The sequence below is a fragment of the Falco rusticolus genome, chromosome 9, assembly GCF_015220075.1.
Source record: "Falco rusticolus isolate bFalRus1 chromosome 9, bFalRus1.pri, whole genome shotgun sequence".
NCBI lineage: Eukaryota > Metazoa > Chordata > Aves > Falconiformes > Falconidae > Falco > Falco rusticolus.
In genome coordinates this window covers 1,215,932-1,238,196 of record NC_051195.1, presented here as the reverse complement: position 1 = coordinate 1,238,196, position 22,265 = coordinate 1,215,932, and the positions used below count along the sequence as shown (strand labels likewise).

Below are 22,265 nucleotides of genomic sequence, written 5' to 3'. Positions count from 1 at the left end.
CTGTAGCCATGTATATTTGAACATGCTGAAGTTGCCTGCAGATGATAGCACTGACCAGAATCTCAGCAGAATTCCATGCTTCAGAAAATTCCCAATAAATAAATTCATCCTTGCTTCCGTGTGCTATCTAAGCTCAGAGTCCCAGGGAATGAGGTTTGCAGCTATCTTTACCAGCGTCTGCCTCTCAGGTTAAACTGCTCATTTCATACTGTGCAGAGGGGCTGGAGCGAGGAGAGGGAATCTCCTCTGCCATCGTTGGGTATCTTGTGCTGTGTGAGAAAGTAAGGCTGAACACAAGCAGATTTTTTTTTTAAATTATTTTTTTTTTTTTGTGGCGCTAACCCACCTGATGCACTCCTTCACAGCAGTGCAGCAATCAGGAACCCCATCTGAGGAGCTCTTATTTCTTCCCAAGCAGAGCTGTCAAAATACCTGGGCAAACAAATGGCCTGGCAAGGTGATTATTCTGTTGAGTTGCCTCATAGCAACATAGACTAATAGTCCGTCCTTTGGGTTAATCCTTATCTGCTGCATTAGTCATTTGTTTCCAACAGTGGTAAACAGCAGATATTTCAGCAATGTATCAAATAAACCCACTGTGCACCTAATTGTGCAATACCATGCTACGAAGGGAAATGAGCTTCTGAGTCCAGTGATCAGCTTATAGTCTGTAGCACAAGAACTGATTGTCCCCCCATCTTTCATTCCAGCTAGCAGAATCACAGATGCTGTTTTTATTCTCCTGTGTAGCTCATCGGAGGCTTTGACAAATCCTTCTTTTTGGAAGTGGTGGCTACCGAGCAGCAGTCCTTCTATACCTGGATAGAGGGATTAAACCTGATGCCTAAACCAGTCAGGTTCTCACGGGATTTAGCTGCCACTGCCTGTGCCCAGGAGGAGCTATGCAGTACATGTGCATGGTGGATGGTGGGACAGATTCCACTGCTCCTCAAAACATGAGTCAGTCCTCTGCCGAACAGGGTCCCTGAGGCAAACACATCAAATGAAAAATCCTGCCATAAAATGACCTTTTGTTTCTATTCTCCTAATGTGAAATACCTGATCTCTGATCCGATTTTTGCTAAATTCCATTGATTTCCATGAGCCCAGTTTCAACCTATTAAGAGAAATCAAAGAAATAGCAGTCAAATGAACAGTAGCTTCAGTGCACTAAAAATCACTGCAGGAAAACACCTGTGATACCTAACTTCAGCCTTCCTAGGACCCCTTTTTCAGTCCCTGGGGATGGTGAAAATTGCCTTGAGACACCTGGCTCCCCAGGAGGTCCCCCCATCTCTCTGGCAGGAGGTGATCCACGGAAAACTGGATCAGACAGTCAGACCAGCACTGTTGAGTACCTAGAGGACATAGACACTCGAAACTGCAGCAGGAGACAGGCAAGGAGAATGAAAAACCCAAACAGCAGAGAATAGTGTTTAAGCAAGTGGAGACACTTCAGCAAACTACCAACAGATCACCTAAATGGCTTCAGGCTGAAGGGATCACCCTGTTTAGCAACAGGTAAGAGGTAAAGGAGCAAGCAGCAGGATTTGGCCATGGCCTGGAGACCTGACAGAGCATCTGAAGCTTTGCAGATGGTTCTGCCACCCCAGGGACATACCTGTAGGTCAGCACAGCCCCCGGCCAGCCTGGGAGCACGGTTGATTTACAGTTTGCAAATGAAGAGTGTCAAAAACCATCTCTGGGTGGGGAAATGGATGGAGCAACGTTCCTCAATCCCCAGCCTGCCCCAGCAGGGACTGACACCTTCTGCTGGCATCAATGAACTGTGTCCTCGTAATGCTGCCGGTGATCTCTGGAGCGGCTTTGCCATCAGCACCATTTACATCTCCCAGATAGTCATTTGTTCCTTTTTCACTCTGTCTTCACACTTGCCAACCTTCAGGATTCTCGGGAGCCCCAACAGGAGATTATGGCTAATCTTCACCTTCCCGGGTGCTGGATTAACCCCATGGCAGTTTGAGCAGCTGTCAGAGAAGGACATGATTGCACAAAGATGATTAATTGGCAAGATAAGCTATAAAATATGAATTTCCTTCAGTTTGTTTTCCAAGTTCTTATACAATATTCTCAAACTATTTTTATACAAAGGTGGAATTACTGATGCTGAAATCTCAAACTCTGGTTATTTAGGGAAGGAAAACAAACGAGAGACCTCTGCCCTTCAGTTGTATGGTCATCTGAAAGCAGGAGCATAGAGGGGGAGAGCCAAACATCTTCTGCCAGGACTGCTGGGACAGCTAAGCCTGTTCACTAAAATCCTAAATTTATTATAATCCTGTTGGATACAGGAGACAAACAAGTCTTTTTTTCTTTAAAAACAGAACAACTAATGCATAGTCCAGAGTAAAGCTCTGCGGAGTTTTGCATATAGGAAGATCAATTCAGCTAAGAAAAGAAACAGAAAGGCCTTCAAACCAAGAGAAATATAAAAAATGGCATATTTTGTATATGCACGCTAGAGACTAAAGTTGCTGGAAACATTTTCTTTTTGAATTGAAGAATAAAGAGCACAGTGATTTGAGGTAAGAACTGCTTTCTAACTAGTCAGCTGGAATACATGTCTGCTCTGATTTTAACCCTCCTCGGTAGCCATTCCCAGTTCCACCCCCCACTAGCAGAAGGATAAAATAACCTCTAGGATTAAGACACCTACCTCCACCTGCCTGTTGTCCCAGAGCACTGCTGAGAACACACACAACTCACTTTGATCTGGGCCTTCCTTTGAAAGACTCCAAAAAAGTTTCCACGCTCGATTTGGGACTGAGTAATGTATAGATGCACCAACCTGTTTCCCCTCTACACCCAGACAGGCTGGATGGGGATGGCTAAAACGAATCCTCCCCATGTACCTGGAATTTATGAAATACAGTCAGGGCAGTGGTGCTGCCCTCACGCACCACCTATCAGTTTGTGACATTTAGAAGTGTAGTAGCTGCTTGTTTGGCAAAGCATTATATGAAGGTAAGGGAGCTTCTCAGGAATGTCAAGGAACAGAAGTCACCTCCCCTTAAGTACAAACCCTGCTGATGCTCCTCTGTTGACCCAGTGCTGGTCCACACAGTCCCAAAGGGCCCTGGGGGCTTTCTGTAGGAGGTTTTCCTGGCAGGCATTGCTGACCACTGGCAGAAAGAGACAAATTTCCTTATTCCCTCCTGTCTTTTCAGAGCCTACATCTTGTCTGGAAGGAATCTGTGTGTCTCAGAGGAGACACTGCAGAAACATAGCATGCTCAGAATCAGATTTACACCTTCTTAGTCCTCCAAAATACTGAGGCACACGCTTAGTATCGAGGGTTTGAAGAGAAGATGTTGGTTTGCAGCTGGTACACCACAGAAGAGAATCAGTAGGGGTGTTTTACTTTTAACCTCTCAGAAGAGAAATGCTTTCCTGATTTACATTCTTCAGCCATCACTGAAATCCTAGAGATCTGGTCCTCAGCATCAGCACATGCGTCATAAGCATTTCACCTCAGGTAGCTAAGGAAGAAATTTTCAGCATTCCAGGTTCCCAGTAAAGTCAGATCAATGAATTCGCTCACAATAACTTGCTTAGACATAATTTTTGTGAATTTCAGCAAAATGTGTATGTGATAAGCTCAAAACATCTAGCTGTGGATTCAAGCTCAAAAAGCTGTGGATTCCAAAACAACAAACAACAGATGGTGCCATCTCACATCTACCTACTACTCTAAAGAGATACTTGATGGATAGTCAAATGAACTCCCTTGTAGAAAGACTAACAGTAGGGTTTATAATATAAAGATCCAATTTTTTTTCTGGTGCCCACTAGTAGCTAGTTTATCAAGAAAAGGTGAAGAGCAGTAATCAAATCTGCACGCTCCATAGCACTTGCAGGGCAGGCAAAAGATACAGTCCAGCAAAACAGTCTGTCACGTTCTCAGCAACTTGGTTATTTACGCTCAAAAACAAGTTCCATTTCATCCTGGAGGGATAAAAAACCTGTCCTCTTCTGGCTGCTGTAGACCACTCGGCATTATAACACTGTGGTCTGCATGGAAGTTGGAAGAAGACCCTGTATCAGTTCTTGCAGTCCTAAACAAACATTTGTTATTGCTTAATCTCCAGTTTAGAAAAGATCAGTTTTCCAGGAAAGACATGGGAGCAACACTGCATTAACTGATAAGACATCAGACAGCAAAACAGCCCCACAGCTTATCTCATAGTCGCAAGGCCCTTCCCGAAACCTGCTTTATTCAAACTCAGCAGCAAACTTTAGAAATAACAGGAACAAAGGAGCAGCTCTGAAATGCAGCTGACACCGAGAGCAGCACAAGGTGTGGTCAGCTTTGTGGTGGGCTAGAAACTCATTCATCACACCATGCCTTGCAGAAAGTCTTCAAAATTGCCCACAGGACACAATTTTCTGTCTCGGAGTTGCTGTTTCCAGCATGCACAGTGACTCCTGGTCCTCGAAGGATGGTCCTATCATCCACCAGACAAGGAGAAGGCTTCTGGTACGGACATGATGCCCCACAGCAAGGGTCTGGGTGCCAAGTGGGAGTGTTGGAAAGGTGCTGCGCCCACCCACCACAATACTGTTGTACACAACATGCACCAAATCAGTTGGTGAAGAGACAGTAATGTTTCATGCCAAGGACAGACTTTTCCTGAGGCACCTAATTATCATCAGCCCACATGCTATTTTCACAAATTGCTTAGAAGGGCTTATTGCAAAGGCAGCGTTATGAGACAGTTGGTTACACTGAACTCAGGTTATTTAAAATACACAAGGGGGGCGAGTCGTGGGCACTTTGGTCTCTGCGTAAGGTGGAAAATCATTACTACCTCTACTTTTTCTGTGTTACTCCAAGGTAAAAATACATGGGGTTGGCTTCTTAATTAGGTGGTTACCTCCCCATGTTAACACGGTTATGTCAAAGATCATTGCAAGTTTAAAACTTCACTTTATCAGCCAAAAAAATTACACTTTTATGAGCTTTATCCTCTTTGTAGTAACTTCTAATACACTTTTGTTACCTAATTATCTCTCTTCCTAGATTATTGCTCTTAAGTAACATTATTATTCTGGATTCAGTAGTGGAGGCAGCATACCAGATCACATACTTGTCTCCAAAACTGTTTGGGGAACCAAATGTGGAAATATCAATGTCAAGTTACAAAAAGATGTACCAAGACTAATTATTCCATCTGGAAACCTTCAGATTTAATTTCTCCAACATTAAATCCCCCGGTATCATTCTTCAGTCACTCAGCCGTAATGGGTTCTGCTCCGCTCCCAGAAGAGCATTTTGCAGCACATTCAGGACAGAGCTCTCCCGGTCTCTCCTTATTGCAGCTACTTTTGCTTGCCACCTAATTACCCATTTCAGGGGTGATTTTACCTTGAAGTTAGCTCTTAGCTTAGGATGTTTATTCCACCCCCAGTCCCTTCTCCTGCAATTCAGGACGGTGACTGGCAAGCCTATGAATAGGGCTGCATGCTGCATTTCGCCTCCCCCCGTGCCCGAGCTTTCCTTGCCTTCGCAAACGGGCGGGCGAGCAAGGCAGGGGTCGGCTGGCAGCAGCAGAGCCACCACCCTCTGTAAGCAGCTTAGGGCTGGATGAAGAGACGCCTGTTTTTCAGACCTATTAAAGTGCTCAGCCATTCACTTAGGAATTAGGTAGAACACAAAACCGTTCTAAAACCAAATGCTTCATAAAAATCCCTGCATCTAGAACTGGGTGCATGTGGTTGCCCTCCTGAGCAGGCAGAGCTGCTGTGCACAGGAGGCACTCGAGCCAAGAGAAGGGTCTGTGGTCTGCCAGAAACCTCCGGTGCCTGGATGTCCTCTGGCCAAGAACAAAACCTGGTCCAAGCTTCTCCAGTAAACGCTAAGCTCCCAGTTGTTACAAGGTAAGCAGATACCAGCTGTATCTCCCAGCATGGTTTTGGGGGTAGAACTCGGTGCTGCTGCCTTGGGTAGCCACCACCTCAGAGAATTGTGCTCCATCACCTCAAGGGATCAGAGCATCCCCCCAACACCTGGGGTGTGCAGCTTGGAGAGATAATGCAGTATACATACAGCAGCAACAGCCTGCAGCTTCCCCCACCTCCTGTGAGGACCCCCAGGAGAGCAGGAGGAGGAGATGCTGGAGAGGGTCCAACTCGCCTCTCTGATTCTATTCCCAGCCCTGGTGCAGGAATGGGGGAGGGGGGAGGCAGGCGGTGGTGCATGCCGCTGGACACCAGTGCACCAAGAGCAAAGGACAACTGCTTCTAGCTCCATCCCTCCACCCCACAGGGGCCGGTGCTGCCAGGTCCTCACACCAGCCCTCATCCTGGGTGACCCTCATCCATCCCTGCAGGGTGTTCACCCACCCATCCACAGAAACAGGGCTCGGTCCACTGGCCATAGGGGCTGGGGGCTGCAGTGCCTTCCTCCTCTCTACAGGGAGCCCAAGACTCCATCTGCCTGCCCAGGATGCAGCCACAGCATCAGGATATGGCCCAGCACAAAGCAAGTGAGAGCTGATCAAGCTGAGCAATTGGTCAGGCTAATGAAGGATGCCAAGGAGCTACTCGTTAGGATTCACCAGCAGCTTCTTACATTTCCAAGGAAATAAGAGAATTAATGATCACCCCATTCCACACAGCTTGTGAATAACATTGAGCTGTGGCTTTCAGCCTGTAAAGTTAGCACAGAAAGCACTGTCAAAGGCCATGAAAACTGGAGAGGGACTTTTCACAAGAGCAGGCAGTGATAGGACAAGGGGAATGGCTTTAAGCTGAGAGAGGGGAGATGCAGATGAGCTGTGAGGCAGAAATTGTTCCCCGTGAGGGTGGCGAGGCGCTGGCCCAGGCTGCCCAGAGCAGCTGTGGGTGCCCCATCCCTGGCAGTGCTCAAGGCCAGGCTGGATGGGGCTGGGAGCAGCCTGGGCTGGGGGGAGGGGGCCCTGCCCAGGGCAGGGGATGGGACTGGGTGGGCTTCAAGGTCCCTTCCAACACAAACCATTCTGTGATTTTTCTTATTTCATAAGAAACTTGTTGCTTAAAAGGAACTTATACTAAAACCTGCACAAATTATTAAATAATCTTGTAAAACAGCAAAACATTAATTTCCAGCTCAAAGGTGCCATTGATGCTCCTGCCAGCTTGCAGAGCGCTGCAGGCAGCTGGACACAATTTTCAACCCCCAGGTTTGGGAGAGTGGTTGCTCAATGCAATCCAAAGGGAAAGGTGGAGAAAAGTTACAGGAGTGGTGGAATAGTTTTATTGTTGTTGGGGGTTTTTTTAACATTTTTCATAGGTAAATTAAAAACCAATTCATTTTGTGTACACTTTTGCTTGCAGTTTCTAGTGGTGCATTATCCCATTGTATGACATTGACTTTGAGTAGCAAATACAAAAAAATATTTCCCATCACTGAAGATCAGCCCATTGAATATCACCCCGTATGTCAGTACTGCCGTATCTCTCTGGGCACCTGCCAGGCATCCCCCCCCTCTCCCTTCCCTGCCTCAGAGGTTTGCTCAGGCTGGTTTTACCTTTGGGTTTCAGGTCTGGTTTTCCTCCTCATCAGATGGTTAAGGCCGATTCCACTGATTTCAAAACCATAAAATACATTTTCGGGTTGGTTGGTTGCTGTTGCTTTTCAGCAAGCTTTTGGAGTTAATCTTCCCTCTTTATTTCCCTGTCACTTTGGTTAATTAAAAACCCCCACAGAAACCAAAACAAAAAAACCCTTCAAGGACTGATACATTACCTTTGTCCGCAGTAGGTAAACACATGCTCTCTTCCCTCTAGAGATTTCTTTAAGCTGTGTATTTCTGTCTTTGGGTTGAGCATTACCAGCATCATAACTTATTTATATTTTGCTCAGCTGAGGAGGACAACACCTCCAGTGTTAAAGGGAAATATCAGAGGGCAGAGGCAAGCATTCTCTTTCGCCTTCTTCCCTTCATTACAGCCAGAGACTCCCTTGGATCGCTTTCTTCTCTCTGTGCAGTGCTCTGAGGAAGGACGACTCCACAAAAAGCACATGCTACCGCAGCTGGGACGGATGCACTCACTGTTTTAAGGCAATATTCCCCAGTGATGCTCCTTCACAATATGTCATTCATGTCACAAGCCTGATTTGTATTTTGTTTGCTGCTTGAAGAAGTCATTTTGTTGAATAATATTCTTCCTTGTGTGAGAACTTCTATTTTCAAAACGATCCGTGAAGCGGCTCATCTCTTAATGAGTTTTCCTACGGGCTATGAGCTGACATCAAGAACCTTCTTCACTTGGCTTCTTTTACAGAAGGATTCATTGCAGATGCCAAAGCCAGCTGTCAGGTGCAGAAGCAAAACCACTCCAGAGATGCAGCATTGCAAGATGAACTGAATGTGAGCGTATTTCTGCGATCATCCACAGAGAAATCCTCCTAATCGACAACCCGTTTTGAAGACCTCACAATATTACATTTTTACGCAGCTCACAGTGGTTGAAATTCAGCCATGGGAAAGCACAAAGCTCAGGTACCATTTAATCTGACGTTGCAAAACTGAACAGGATCAAGTCACACGGTGCTTCAAGCTGGTGACCATCACCAGAACAACTGGAATCCTTCTCATACGCCCTTGGCATCCCGTACATACCCACGGTACTTAGTGCACTATTTAACGGTACCTCCTGCGATAGCCACCTGCTCTATTTCTCACACTTTCTATTAGTTTCTCCTTATCTGTCTTAACATGTCAAGGAAAAAATGGACCCATTACAGAGCTCTAAAAATAGTACCATAGGTCCTCATCCCAAAGCCATACACCAGCAATGGTTTTGCACTAGATATGGTTACAAGTGGATATTTTTTCTTTGTTTCTTAATACAATTAGACAAGGTATTTGACTGTTTCATATAATCATATACATGTTTTTCCCCTTGGTTTGACAGACCTGATCAGCATTCTTAAAGAAAAAAAAACCCAATACAGTCTTTTAACAACCTTCTTCCTTCGCTTGAAGCCCATCTTCTTTTTCCTCTGAAGTCTTGATAGCAACATCACAGAAGCCTATTACTTTGCTTCCAAACGTTTACTTCTGTTGTGCCAGATATACCTTGTAAATTATAAAAATGCATCCAGCTTGCCTAAGAAAAATAATTTGTTGGCCCAAAGTATTTCTAGCTAATATTTATCATTAAGATCATCTTTACTGCATTCAGATCAGTTCCTTTCATTCAGGTAATAACGTTCTTGTTATTTTATCCATCCATGACACACCTAACTTTATAGGATTAGCTCTTAGAAAACAGTGAAGTATGATTTAAAGAAATGCATTTTAAAAAGTCATTGAGACAGAATCCCAAATTATTACTTTCTTCTCCTGTATGAAAAGGAATGGATGTTTTTAATGTACAAATGGGTATGATCTTAAATTTTTGTAAGAAGACAGGAAGATGGAGGGACAGAAAGCAAAATTTCTATGTAACTTTAAAACCAGATCAATTAACTCACGTTTTTGCAAGGAATACGCATATAGCCATCTTGGTATTGATCATTAAAAAAAATAAATTCGCTATTATTATTCAGTAAAGACTTGTGATTGACCTTGTAAAGCAGTTCAATTCTCCAGACACCTGGAGGACTGCAAATTTAAGGCAAGAGTGAGAAGTCTTACATTAAAAAAAAAAAAAAAAAGCAACCCAGAAAAAGAACCCAGCGCCTGGCACACCAGCAGGCTTGTTCCTCTCTTCTCCAAAAGGCCAGCTAGAGGTAGGGAGAACTGTCTGCTTCAGGCTTGGGCTTTAAGGGAGAATAATAATGACCGAGATCCTCTCTTCTTATTAGAAAATTCCTCCGCCCTGTTTGATCTAGAAATAGCCTAAGCAATTGCTGGTAGGGCTACTGTACTAGGGAGCGGGGGGCACCCTTAAGTTTCTTTCTAGGATTTTATTGAGCAGATGAAAATTGAGAGAAGTAGTACTTTAATGAAAGCAAAGCTCAACTGACAAGCAAGCTCCTAAAGGGAAAAAGTAATCAATTCAAGAGGGCCCTGCTGGTAGGTGGCAATTACGTCTTCCTCAGCATTTCTTCTTGGTAATTGAGTTCTGTGTGTCTCTTGTCATGACCCCTCATAAAAGTGGGGGAGAGGGGAGGTCCCTGAACTCACCACAGTGTTTTATGTGTTTGCAGAGTTTTAAGTCCTTCCCCAGTTCTTCGTGAGGTCTTCCAGAGAAATCTCAATATACTAATGGCCTTTAGACTTTCGCAACATTATCCAAACTAGCTGGCTGCAACAATGCTTTTACCTTCCCACACCAGGTTAACTTCAGTAAGTAGTTATCACACCTTGCTCCAGCACAGACACCAACCCCCCACAAGGCTTCAACAGTTCATCTACTATCCGTGCTGTTTCTTCATCCTCTCCAGGCCAGCCCACCCTGCTTCTTGCCTCTGCTGTATCCAGATTCTTCCTTCTCCTGGCTCCTCTGCCAGCCAGCCTCTCCTCTTCCGAGCCTTCTGCTTCTCCCAGAGCCTCTCCTACATTCAGGACATGCTCGCTCTCTCCTCCCTCTGCTTCTTCCAGATCTCTCTTCATCCAGTGCTCTCTCTTTATCTGGTGCTCCTTAGAGCTATTTAACTACTTACCAGGAACTAGCCACAGCTGCACCTTATCCACATCAACCAACCCCCCCACACCCCCAAGCCAGCCCACAGCTGTATATTATCAATGTTAATTAACCTGCCTTCATTCCTCTATAATTCCTCTACATTAGATCATGCAGGGGTAGGGGTGGACATGGTAGAAGGAGCTGAAATGGGTTCCCCAGTAGCTTTCTAAAGAGAAAAAACCCAAATACAAACATTTCTAAGCAACGTGGCCAACAGTTATCAGACCATAAGAGTTCAATGCCATTCCTGAAGAATTTTGTATCCACTTAGATAATGACGTGATTAACTTTGTGGCCCATCCTGTCCTAAGCTCTCCTGCTAAAAATCCTTCTACATTTATGGTAGTGAGCCATCAGAACTCAAAAGGTTTCTCATCAGGTAGGGAAAGCATAATGTTTTCAGGGAAGCTGCCACTGGCTATAGCAGGAGGTTTTATCTGGGCTAAATGAAGCAGCTCTTTTGCTAACAAATGAAAAATAAATAAAACCACCACCACCACCCTGCCCAATCTTCATTCAACCACTGTTAGGCCAGCATCATCCCCCAGCTGTGCCAAACATGAGCCAGCACCATCTGTGACTCAGAGTCCTAGCTGCCAAAAGCTTGACCAGAGATTTACTACTGCATGCTGGTCCCCACCGCCCCAGTGGACATGCACAACCTTGGCTTTTGGAAGCCCCGCTGAGGTCCTCAGTGAAGAGAGAAGTGCTGGCACCTGTCTTTAGCCATGGGGGATGCGGCACAGGCATGTGTCCTGCATCACCAGGTGATGCAGCTTTTATATCTAAGCAGGTCCTGCATGCCTGAGCAGTCTGAACTGAGCAGTAGATAATTAACATCACAACACTTCAAGCATTTTAGTTACCCATATATTTAAAAAATGTCTCAAAATATCAGTGCTACTTTTACACTGCTCTGCAATCCCTCTCATTTTTGTTATTGCTCTCTTATGTTGTTTTCTTATTTTACTTTAAGTCTCTCATTTATTTTTCCTTTGGTACAAGCAGGAAAGGTGTCCCTGTCTGTGGCCCCATGAGTGATAACGCTTTCAGAATTTCCTCTTACCTTGAATTTCAGCATCCCTCTCCAGACCACAGCCCAGGTCACTCCACAAGCCTGAGACCTTTTCTATTTTCACCTGCCCTTACTCCACGTTGTACACGCTAGAAAAAGGTAGAAGGTCTTTTATTTATCAGTTTGAGCAAATAAATGATCTAAGTCTTCTAACTGGATCATTTTCATTCTCTAGGAGTTCTATGGACACCCAAACTTTTAACCACAACTGGACTTGGTTTCTCAAATCTCCGAGATTTTACCAGTGAGGGACTCTTTCTTTAATGCCCCAGTCTAAAAGTAAAGCTCAAACTCCCCCTGAGCAGGACCAGGTCAGCTGGCGATGCTGCACTGCTGGGAGTGTGCAGGGTTTTATGTCGAGCTGAGCATGATTGTGCAGAAATGAGAGAGAAAACCCCTAACACTTCAAACAACAAGAAAAAAATCCCCCCACTAATCCTGTGGTAGGGAAATCTAGCATTTCACCCAGCTCCACTTAAACCCAGTAACGTTAATGCATTATCAAACTCTCCAGTTTGTTCAGTTTCTGTAGAAAAAACTGCCAGAAGCAGAGAACATTTCACGCTTTCATCTTCCAGAAATAATTTGACAGTACTTGAAGATTTGATTGCTCCGATTACATTATTATTGTTTGTTGAATACCAGTAAATGTAGGCTTTAAAAAAAGAAAAATATTCTCTTTTTCCTGCTTGCTTTGTAGCAGCAAGATGTGCTATGACAGCCCATCATGAGGGAGACATGGCATTTCTCATGACTTCCCAAAGATGGGTGTTGGCAAATGCAAGGCAGGGGGATGGAGGTGAGTGGGAGGGTTTCCCACAAGCCACCAGCGCTCCGCTGAGGATCCTGCAAGCACCCACACGGGTCCCAGTCTATCTGCGGAGCAAGGGCTGAGGCCTCCCATGATGGAGCATCCCACATCGGTGTTGGGCTTTGCACCAGTTAACTCTACTCCTCCAAACTTGCTGCCACACACTTTGCATACCAAGCAAATCTGCCAAGGTCTGGGGTTTTGTTTGTGGGTTTTTTGTTTGTTTGTTTGTTTGTTTTTAAAATCCACTAGAAAGTCTTCCAAGCCATTAATTTTAAAGAAACTGTCTGCTTCCTACAGAAAAAAGTGATGTGCCTGATTAATCTCTAGATCCCTCATATCAGGGCTTTGTCATTAGGCAGCTTTCTTTCATATGCACCACTTACTCCAGTAATCAGATCAAATTGCCAGGCCGTGGCGTTCAGGTGGAGTGCTGCGCTCCAGCTGCGGAGCTAATACCCAAATGAACAGTGCTGATGAGTGTAATAGTGCTTGGACTATTAGCAGCAGCATTTATGTAGCCCCATGAATGCGCTTGTCTTACTGGGGCTCTGCATACCGAGGGCTGGCTGGGAAATCATCTTGGCCCTCTCTCTTCCTAGCAGTGAGGCTTTTATCTAAGTTTGGAAATGGCAAAGCAAGCTGCTGCCAATCCCAGATCTCAAGATCCATTAGAGAGAGGTCACAGGGAAGGATGAAGTCTGTGGCTTGATCTAGTATGACAGAAAGGAAAGAAGTAAGAGCACATGTGATAAGATGCAAACTTCTCCATTAGGATGTTCCTCCTAATGACAATTAAACTACTGCCTTTGAATAAATACATATCCTCCCTCCCTTTCCAAACTCTCTACCCATCATCTGTGTTGTAACTTCATCAACAGCAATGTCTGCATTGCCCTGCCAGCTAAGGGTGAGGCTTTCAGCTCTCACCTCCAAGATATAACCCAAAATGAAGCAGAACCTCTGTCACAGTTAGAGATACACTTCAGTTTATCCTTATAAAAGCCGCAGCCCTAGGGCCTGACCCAGCACAGCAGAGCCCTCTTCACAGCTTCTCTGCAAGCACCAAGGGGCAGCTCACTGGGAGAAGATACACAGCCCCCTGGCCCGGGCTGGGTGACAGGATAACCCACAATTACCCAAGAGCAACTGACACACGTGCCTGAACGCAGGAGCAGCATCACCTGCTCGCCCCCAGGGTGCCAGAGCCCTGGTGCTTATTCTCCCCTTGCTGCTGCAGCTGCAAACCCTCATGGATCCCCAGAGCCAAACAGTCCCTTAGGGGCATTCATTTCCCTAGAAATGTCCTGGTTCCTATGGCAAATGTCATTGCTTACTTAATATAAAAGAAAATAGAGTACTTAACAGGGGCAGGACATGCTAACTAGTTTGTATAACTGCAACCCATCTGTCTGTCCTCAGACGGGCTTATGAGCGGTGGGTTGGTACCGGTCTCTAGAAAAACAGTTCTGTATGTGAACAGCACCACAGTACACAAGTAAAAATGAGCATATTGATTTTTTGCAACCAAATAAGTACTAAAAAACCTGTTTTTTTAATCTGGGTATGACCTTAGATAAGTTAGAGCATAATCTTTAAATAAATGAATGCTTCTTAGGGACTGAAACTCATCATCTTCCTCCTGCCAAATGGTTTTGGGGCTGCTCCATCTCCTTTTCTTGGCCAAGTACATGCAGCTTTGTGCTTGCCCTGGCTTCTGTACCAGGCACAGCAGGTCTCAGGTTTGCTCCTGGTGTCACAGGTACAGCCACACACAGAAACTGTCCTTGGAGGATTTTCTGCCTGGTTGCTGGTGCACATCTGGATGCTTCAGCTGTCTGACCAGAAAAGCTCACCCCTGGCAAACCACCCTCCCAGTACAAGTCCATATTCCCACCAGTGGAAGTCAGACACGGGCAGGGTATTTGCCAGCCTTACTCAGGCTGCACATGAGAAGCAGGAGCTGCCCCTGTCCCCCCTTGCACCCCCCAAAGGCACTGGAGAGGAGTGGGGTGCACCCGCTCTGCAGTGGGCTGCAATGCCAGCAGGGTTTTCGGAACAATACAAAGGAAAAGGATACATTTTAAAATAGGTAAGTTTTGAGTCCTCATGGTTACACAATTCACTGGCTCAACAAGGTTGGCAATTAATTTCTGGAAAACAAAACCCTGATTTCAGAGACTACCATGCTCCAGAAGACAGCTTTCCAAACATGGATCACTACATTTGCACAGGTCTATAACAGGTCTTTTCAGGCTGACAAATTCAGTTTTGAAGTGAAGAAATTATTAGCAATAGGTTACTATATATGGTTTCTGTTTTAGAGCCTGTAGCACTGCTGTAAGCAGGAAAAAAAAATTTACACTAGACCAGAATGATAACAACAATAAAAAAAAAAATAATGTTACTCTCGTTTCTAAGTAGTCACCCTAAACAGTATAGACTTGTGTTGGGATCTTCCCAGAAAGAATTGCCAAATCATCAGTTCTGATCAAACTGCTAGTCATAACAGATGACAACAAGCCTGTGTTGGAAGCTGCTGCTGGGGCTGAGCTGGAGCTGGCGGTTAGTCCAGGCAAGGCAGCGTGAGCCTCCAGCCACAGCCCAGCTCTGCCCCAGACAGCAAAGCCGGTCGCAGAGTGTGCCTTCGACACGTGCATGTGCACAGCGCACACAGCTGGGAGCATCTCTCCACAGGGAAATGTCTTAAATTAATAAAACATCTTAACGTTATGGCTCCACTGTCGAAGCCTCTTACATTGTTAGAGAAAGCATTGGCTCTTCACATTAAAGCAGTCCTAATGATAATACAACAACTCTGTTTCAAATTGAAATGAATTCTCCATAAGAGAGATGAGTTTTCTATTAGACTCAAGAAGCATGTAGACTTGGGACTACTGCATCGAAGCACTGTGAAAAATATAATTTTACATAGTTTGCAGCTAAAAATTATCCAGTATCTATTGTAAATCCTCACTTATCTTAGAAACACACATCTGGTGGTGCAACACAAAAAAATTCTTTGAATTTGCTAACTTTTGAAGCAACCTCTGGAGGTGGAAGCTGTCCCTCCCCTGAACTTTCTGCTCCCACACGGGAGGACCCACTGCCATGCCTGCTCATCTCACCTCTTTTCACATCAGCTTTGAGACACCCCACAGCACTAACACATGGCAGAGTTGGATAAAACATTGGATAAAACCTGTGCAGGAAAGGCTGCTCCTCTCTCCGATGAGACACACCATCATGTTTCCTGACCTGCACTGCATATGCAAATTACAAGCTTCTGCAAAACTTACGTTTAGTAAATGTTTCGTTTCCCCCACCGGTAAGTGATATTCAATAGAAACCAGAAACGCCCATTTTAGCCAGTCCCACACTGACAGGTTTTGCTCATGCAAGGAGTCTGGAGTCACATAAGCAAGGCATAGGATCAGTCTCATTATTTCCTTCCTTGTAGCATTAATTTTCCTCCTTAATCCAAACATAGCTTTCTGCAGTTATTAAAGTAGTTTTAATCCAATAAAATATAAACAGCATGGATCAAAGAATATCCCAGAGGCACAATACGCAGAAAACCGCTCATGTAAAGTTCAGCAACATAAAATGCAAAGCCTATTTACTGCACGTGTAGACAACCCAAAGGTAGGAGAGATCTGCAAGACGTGTCTGTCACTTTTATTCCCTGTGCCGTAATGCTATCTATCCAATTAGAGTGCATTTGAATAATCACCAGTTAACATATTAATTTAATTAATATGTAATAACATTACATCGTGCAAAGATAATGCTGAACTTGTTTTCAGATTAAATTCTACATTACTGCAGAACATGTCCATTCCTAAACAGAAAAAAATGAAAGCTACTTGTCTCCCTTTTCTTCCTAGCACCTTTTAAGAACAGGCACAGACATAAGTTCTGGAAAAGTGAACTTATTAAGTTAATGTACAGATTTAATGAAATCCATAAGTGTTAATTAATCCAATTTTTTGTGTGCTTCTTTAATTATAAAGGGCAGATGCCAGCGCTCAGAATTTGATGTGAGAATACTCCCCATGCCCAGTTAGGGTGCTGGTCAGCTTGTCCCTCCCTGGCTCATGCCACTGGGATGATCAGACCTAGTTCCAGTCTGGTGGTTCACCAGTTTTCATAAAGGGCAACCAAACCAACAAGAGCTGGCTGGTATCTCTGACACCACTCCTGGTATTTCAGATCTTGTTCAGACCCAAAAAGTTTACTTGGAGCCCATCACCGTGCTCCAGTCCCCCAGTTCTCAAAGAAAACTGGGAACCACTTCCCAGACCCCGGCGAGATGCCTCCTGCAGAAGGGCGCATAGCCTAGGGGATGCTCCACCAGCCCTTTGCCTGCATTTCATACCAGCCTCATTAAAATTCTGCTTTGGTCTACTAGAAAGCGTAAAAGAAATGAAGATCACTTTCAAAACAGCAATCTTGATAAAAGGATAGTAGCCTGTAGCGCTTTGAAAGGTGTTTGCTTGTCAGCATCGTTTTCTGTGTGAACACGGTAAGAAATCGGCTACGGCACCAGTCAGGTCCAGTGGGAAGGGACGGGGGAATGGAAATCAAGTCACAAAATGCAGGGATGGGAAAGGGAAGTGAAAGAGCAAGGGAGGGCAGCAGCAGGAGAACGTTGGAATATCGCCATTTTCTGCAATTTCACTGGAGTTTGCCCAGTTTACTCTTCACTCTGGGTGTCTGTGCCTGGGTCACAGTGAGGCCACTTCTGACCCAGACCACCTTTGAGATGAGCTCTCCATTCCCCCCAGCCGCCATCCAACTGCCAGGTTGTACAATGTGCCTGGGGGGCAGCACCCCTGCTTTCTGCTGGGAGAGCTTCACCCACAGCCACCGCTCCTCCAGGCAGCTGCCGAGCTGCCCGGCTCAAACTGTTCCCCACCACGCTCCCCCACAAGGCTTGGCACTTCCTGTAGCCAAAGCCAATGTCACACTTTCTAGCTCATCAACTGATCATTTCAAACTTGTTAGTTGTTTGTTTAATCTGCTGACAAGATCTCTCTGGCAACTCTCTAGACCAAACGCTGTGTCTGGTGGGTTGTCAGCACAGCAGAGATGACCACCCGCGGCTGGTCAGCCCCCGAGCCCTGTGCCTGTCTTGTCAGAAACCCTCAGCAACGCCCCCGCGCCACCCCCCCACCCCCCCCCCCCCCCCGAAGCTCCTGCGAGGGGCTGGAGAACGTGCCTTCCCTTCAGTGCAGGCGTGCTGTTGACGGATGAAACCAGCAGACGTGTCAGAGTGTGGTATATCTCATGGGAAATAGTGAAACATGATTTAATGCTATCTTTAGGAATAAAAAGGAAAGCACACATTATCTGTCCAGACTAGATCCCATGCTTTCTAAATTTGAAGTTGATTTTAAAGAGAAATTCCAACTCAATCAAATGCAGTCTACTTCCCTTTGAATTTCCCTTCTGATCTATGTATAGTTTTTTATATTTCTGCTAAAGGTGGCCTAATAAGAGGTTACACCGCACCAACTGGAAAGTAACCCCTATAAAAATCATATCAGATTTTTTCTTAGGATTCCAGCTAATGAAAGGACAAATAAAATACCAACACTACTTCCAACCTTTGAAAGTTTCCTTTCTGAAGAGTTCTTCTAAGTGCTAATTAATCAAATCAGTGATATTTTTCTAGGGTCAGTGATTCATTACTGCTGTACTAGCTGAAACTGTACAAGTCTGAAATATGAAACTAAATAGATCATATTTCTTCCATAGATGGAGAAGCTGCATTTGCAGGCAGGATAGATGTTATCTCCAGTCAAATACATTCTGAATCACCTTTTTTTCACCCTCTCTGTTTCCTTTTGATAGCGGTACAGAGTTAGTGAGATGAGATTACTGGAAAACTTTCCATTGGCACCCACCCAGCACTTCATGGGTGCAGATGAGCATCACCAGGTTCACCCTTCCCTCTTGGAACTCAGGCAACAAGAGCCTGAACTGCCCAAGGTTCATCACATTTCCAGCAAGGTTAATATATGAATTTAGCCATATTCTTCATGCAGGACAAATCTGGATTTGACTGCAAGGGTGTGGAAAGCATTTCAGAATTCAAGGCAAACAGCAGATCTGCACAGATAGAAAACATGGAGTGCATGTAGCCTCACACCAACTACCTCCCTCCACCTTAGCACCCCTCCCATCAGGGCTTTCAAATATGTGTATACAGAAAGTAATGCTAAGAAAATAATGTCAAAAGGAAATGCAAAGGAAGTAATGTTAAGAACAAGAAGAAAGATCAAACTGATCAAAGATCATCAAGAAGAAGGGTAAAGAAATTGAAAGAAGGATGAGTAGAACCAAGGGGAGAGAAAGATGGATAATTAAAAATAAGTGAAAGCAGTAAGATGAAGAGAAGAAAATAATGAAAAGAAAAAGAGAACAAAGAAACTCAGTTAAAAGAAAAATAAGTTTTAAGCCATCTTGCAAATAAACTTTTCTTACATCATGAAACCCAGCTATAGCCAGAACTGGCTTTTTACTAAATGCTTCAGCTGAATGTTGAAAGTCAGCTGAGTTTCTGCACAAAAGAAGTGAAAGCAAAGGTAGCTCTGGAAAAGCTCTGAATCCCACAACTGCACTTGGAGTGGGAGAAAAACCAGCAGACACGATGGCAGCAATACCTGTGAACTGTTACATATACCACATCTTTATAGGTAGGCAACTTCTATGGATTGTCCTGAAACCTTGTACTGATCCCGCATATGCCAAACACCAACCAGTTTAATTTATCATCATATTCCTGAGGAAACACACTCAGACATTAACCTGATGCAACTGAATGTTTGAAGAATTTGTCTTCATCAACAAAATAAAATATGTAGGTCTTTCAGATCCCCAGTTGGAGGAAAGCATTTATGTAATCTCAGTGCCAATCTCAATGCAACAGAAACACAATTTAGGAATTGACATTATGAGTTATTACAGGCTATTAGATTTTTGTGTTGTTGCTGTTTCTTTTGTTAACTAATGCCTGTCCTCAGCATAAACATTATATGCAGAAATTTTTATCTGCAATTGCACAAACATAATCTTTAGATCGTCACAAAATAAAAAAGTTGGCAGCTTTTTTGGGGCAGCAAACGCTGCTGAAAATCTCCAGGTTTAACGATCTTTGTGACATGTAAGGTTTGTCAGAAACTACACAACATCACAGGTAACATTATAGGTAATAAACACTGTTCCAACCAGTAATCTGTTGGAGATTATAGGTCAGGATCATTATTACTTGGTGCTGCTTTCAGTGTATTTGTTCAAAGCTACAGACAAAATACGCGTAATGCTCTGGGTATTTCTCCACTTCGGGACAGAATTAAGATCTGGATTTTTTCTTCTGGTACTGAAAGGTCAAAAATCAATGTGTTTATTGGTACTACCGTACCTGATAGCTCCTTTCATCCCCCCACAGAAAAGGACTGAATATCTTTGGCTAACTACATCCCATTTCCCATCTCATTCATCTGCTGTCTTTGTACAATCAACTTTTGAAAAGTGTCAGCCTAAAATAACAATGTGGCCACCAGAGCAGAGAGCTTGTGGGCAGAAGAAACATTTAAATTGTTTGGTCTTTTGAGTTATCAAATAAAAAGAAACCCCAAGTGTTTACATGCTGCTTTTTGAGGAAATGTGGTGTCCCAAAGTATAGGAGATGATTTATTTGCCTACCAAATGGAGCAAGAGCTGTGCATCAACTGTGGGATAAAGACTGAGGTTCCTCTGTCAAGTCAAATAAATCCAGATTAAGAGAGATGATTGTTGAGCTCTGTGTTGGGCTTAAGCCTAGTGCTTCTAGGTCTCCTGTTTCTACCTTCCCACTTCAGCTAGGCCTGCAGAAATACAGCAGTGGATGTTCCCTCTGTGGAAGCCAGGAGATGCCCTGCTACTGGCATGTGCTGCATGGTGCGGGGCAGGACACAGGTACCGCACCACGCACAGGTACCACGGCTCATAAGGACCAGCCCCAGCACTTACAGAGACACCAGCGCAACTGTGGGTAGCACCTGGGCAGCCATACATGAAAGTCTGGGTTGGTTTGTTGGTTTTGTTTGGGTTTTGTTTGGTTGGGGTTTTTTTTCATTTTATATGAAAATATGTAAATCAGGATTATGGACCAGACCCTGCATTTCTCACCCAGGGAAACCCCTAACAGACCTCAGCAGCATCTTACTAGAAGCTATTGAAGAGTGTGGCAGCCTGTCCTGGGTGATGCAGTACAGGCAGCTTCCAGTGGAGATATTACTTAAGAGTTGGGGGTTTTTTTCAGAGAAGTTAAGGAATGCAAAACAGCTTGTGTATGGATGAGGTGTTTTCTGTTCTTAAGCAATAGAACTTTAAAATCTGTATAAGAAGCCAGATTAGCCAGGTGAAAACAGGAAGATATTTTTTTCAGAAGGGAACACATGAAAGGACACCTTTAGTGGAGAAAAAGAAAGATATTGGCAATGCTAAAGGCCCTCTGAAATGCTCTCTGTGGTAGCCAGATTTGATAAGATTGTTAAAATTAAAAACATAATGTATATATCCCCACTGCTGTTGTAATGTTGATTCAAACCCATCGAATTGTTCCTTCTGATTTTATTTCTCCCAGTGACTGTTTCAAGCAGGTTTGCCTTCAGGCACCTAGCTGGAAATATTCCCCACAGCCTCCCATCCAGATAGTATTATTCTTTTCCTCCAAAGGCATATATCTCCGCAAGGCTTTGCTACACTCATGACTAGTAATTAAAATATTCAGAAAACCTTCAGGACTACACCCAGACACATGAGAACCACATGGCAACCTGCTGCTGCTGAGCCCCTGATAATAGCCTAATTAATTTTCTATAAAAGAACAAAGTTGAATAATCACCTCTACAAACCAGCTCCAGTTTTGCTCCTTCCCGACTTTCCCAGCCACGTACACACGGCTGCACTCGGGGAGGATGGATGTACACCCCAGTATGGGAAAAATGGCTAGGGCTTTCTGGAACAGTTTGTTTTGTACAGATGTTATTGGGGTTACAACATTTTATTAAATACCTCTCCCAAGCACAGGCCTTCTCCAGTAAAGCATGGCTGGTTTACCTGCAAGCACAGGTGGCTGTGGATCTTCCCTTGTAGATCTTCGTGCAAATTAAATGAGCACCTGAAGCTGCAGAGGCATCATGAAGGAAATCAGCTGCTACCTCCTGCGGCACGCAGCGCTACTCATCACCAAATCTGCAGCGAAGGCAACACCTTTGGGCTGCGATTGCCCCACTTCACATCGGCTGAGGATGTGGAAAAGGCTGTCCAGCACGTCGCTGGTCACATGGCAGGAGCAGTCGGTCCCCAGCACCACCACCCCTCAAGGTGAGAGGACCACTACGAGTCTAAAAGAGGGGCAGTGAGATCCTGTGTTACTTTACAAATAATTGATTTGAAGAACGACTTTCATCCCAATTCAGATGAAGACAGGACTAGTGGATATGGTCAGATGGGTACCACCAGGATTCACCCCAGAGCACAGAGAACTGTGGCGGTGCCCGACGCGAACCCCCAGCCGTGGCACCGGGCACACAGTACCCAGGGGCTCCGGTGACGCGGACAGGAGTCAGCCAGAAACGAGCACAGTATGAGGGATGGACTACTAAGAGTGAAAGCAAAAGATCAAGTCCAAATTAGCCCAAAGTGGAAAAAGAGAAACAAATTGAAATGCTAGAATAATTTATAGAAAAC

The 22,265-nt window shown here is 44.5% G+C and overlaps 1 long non-coding RNA gene across 1 annotated transcript; it reads right to left on the bottom strand.

Annotated features, from left to right (window-relative positions):
- Positions 1-458: 458 nt before the first annotated feature.
- On the bottom strand, positions 459-9,537 carry LOC119153592. Its single transcript, XR_005106169.1, has 3 exons — positions 7,748-9,537; positions 1,622-1,988; positions 459-1,117 (listed from the first exon to the last, which is right to left on the bottom strand). It is a non-coding gene; the product is annotated as an uncharacterized LOC119153592 (long non-coding RNA).
- Between the last annotated feature and the right edge of the window lie 12,728 nt (positions 9,538-22,265).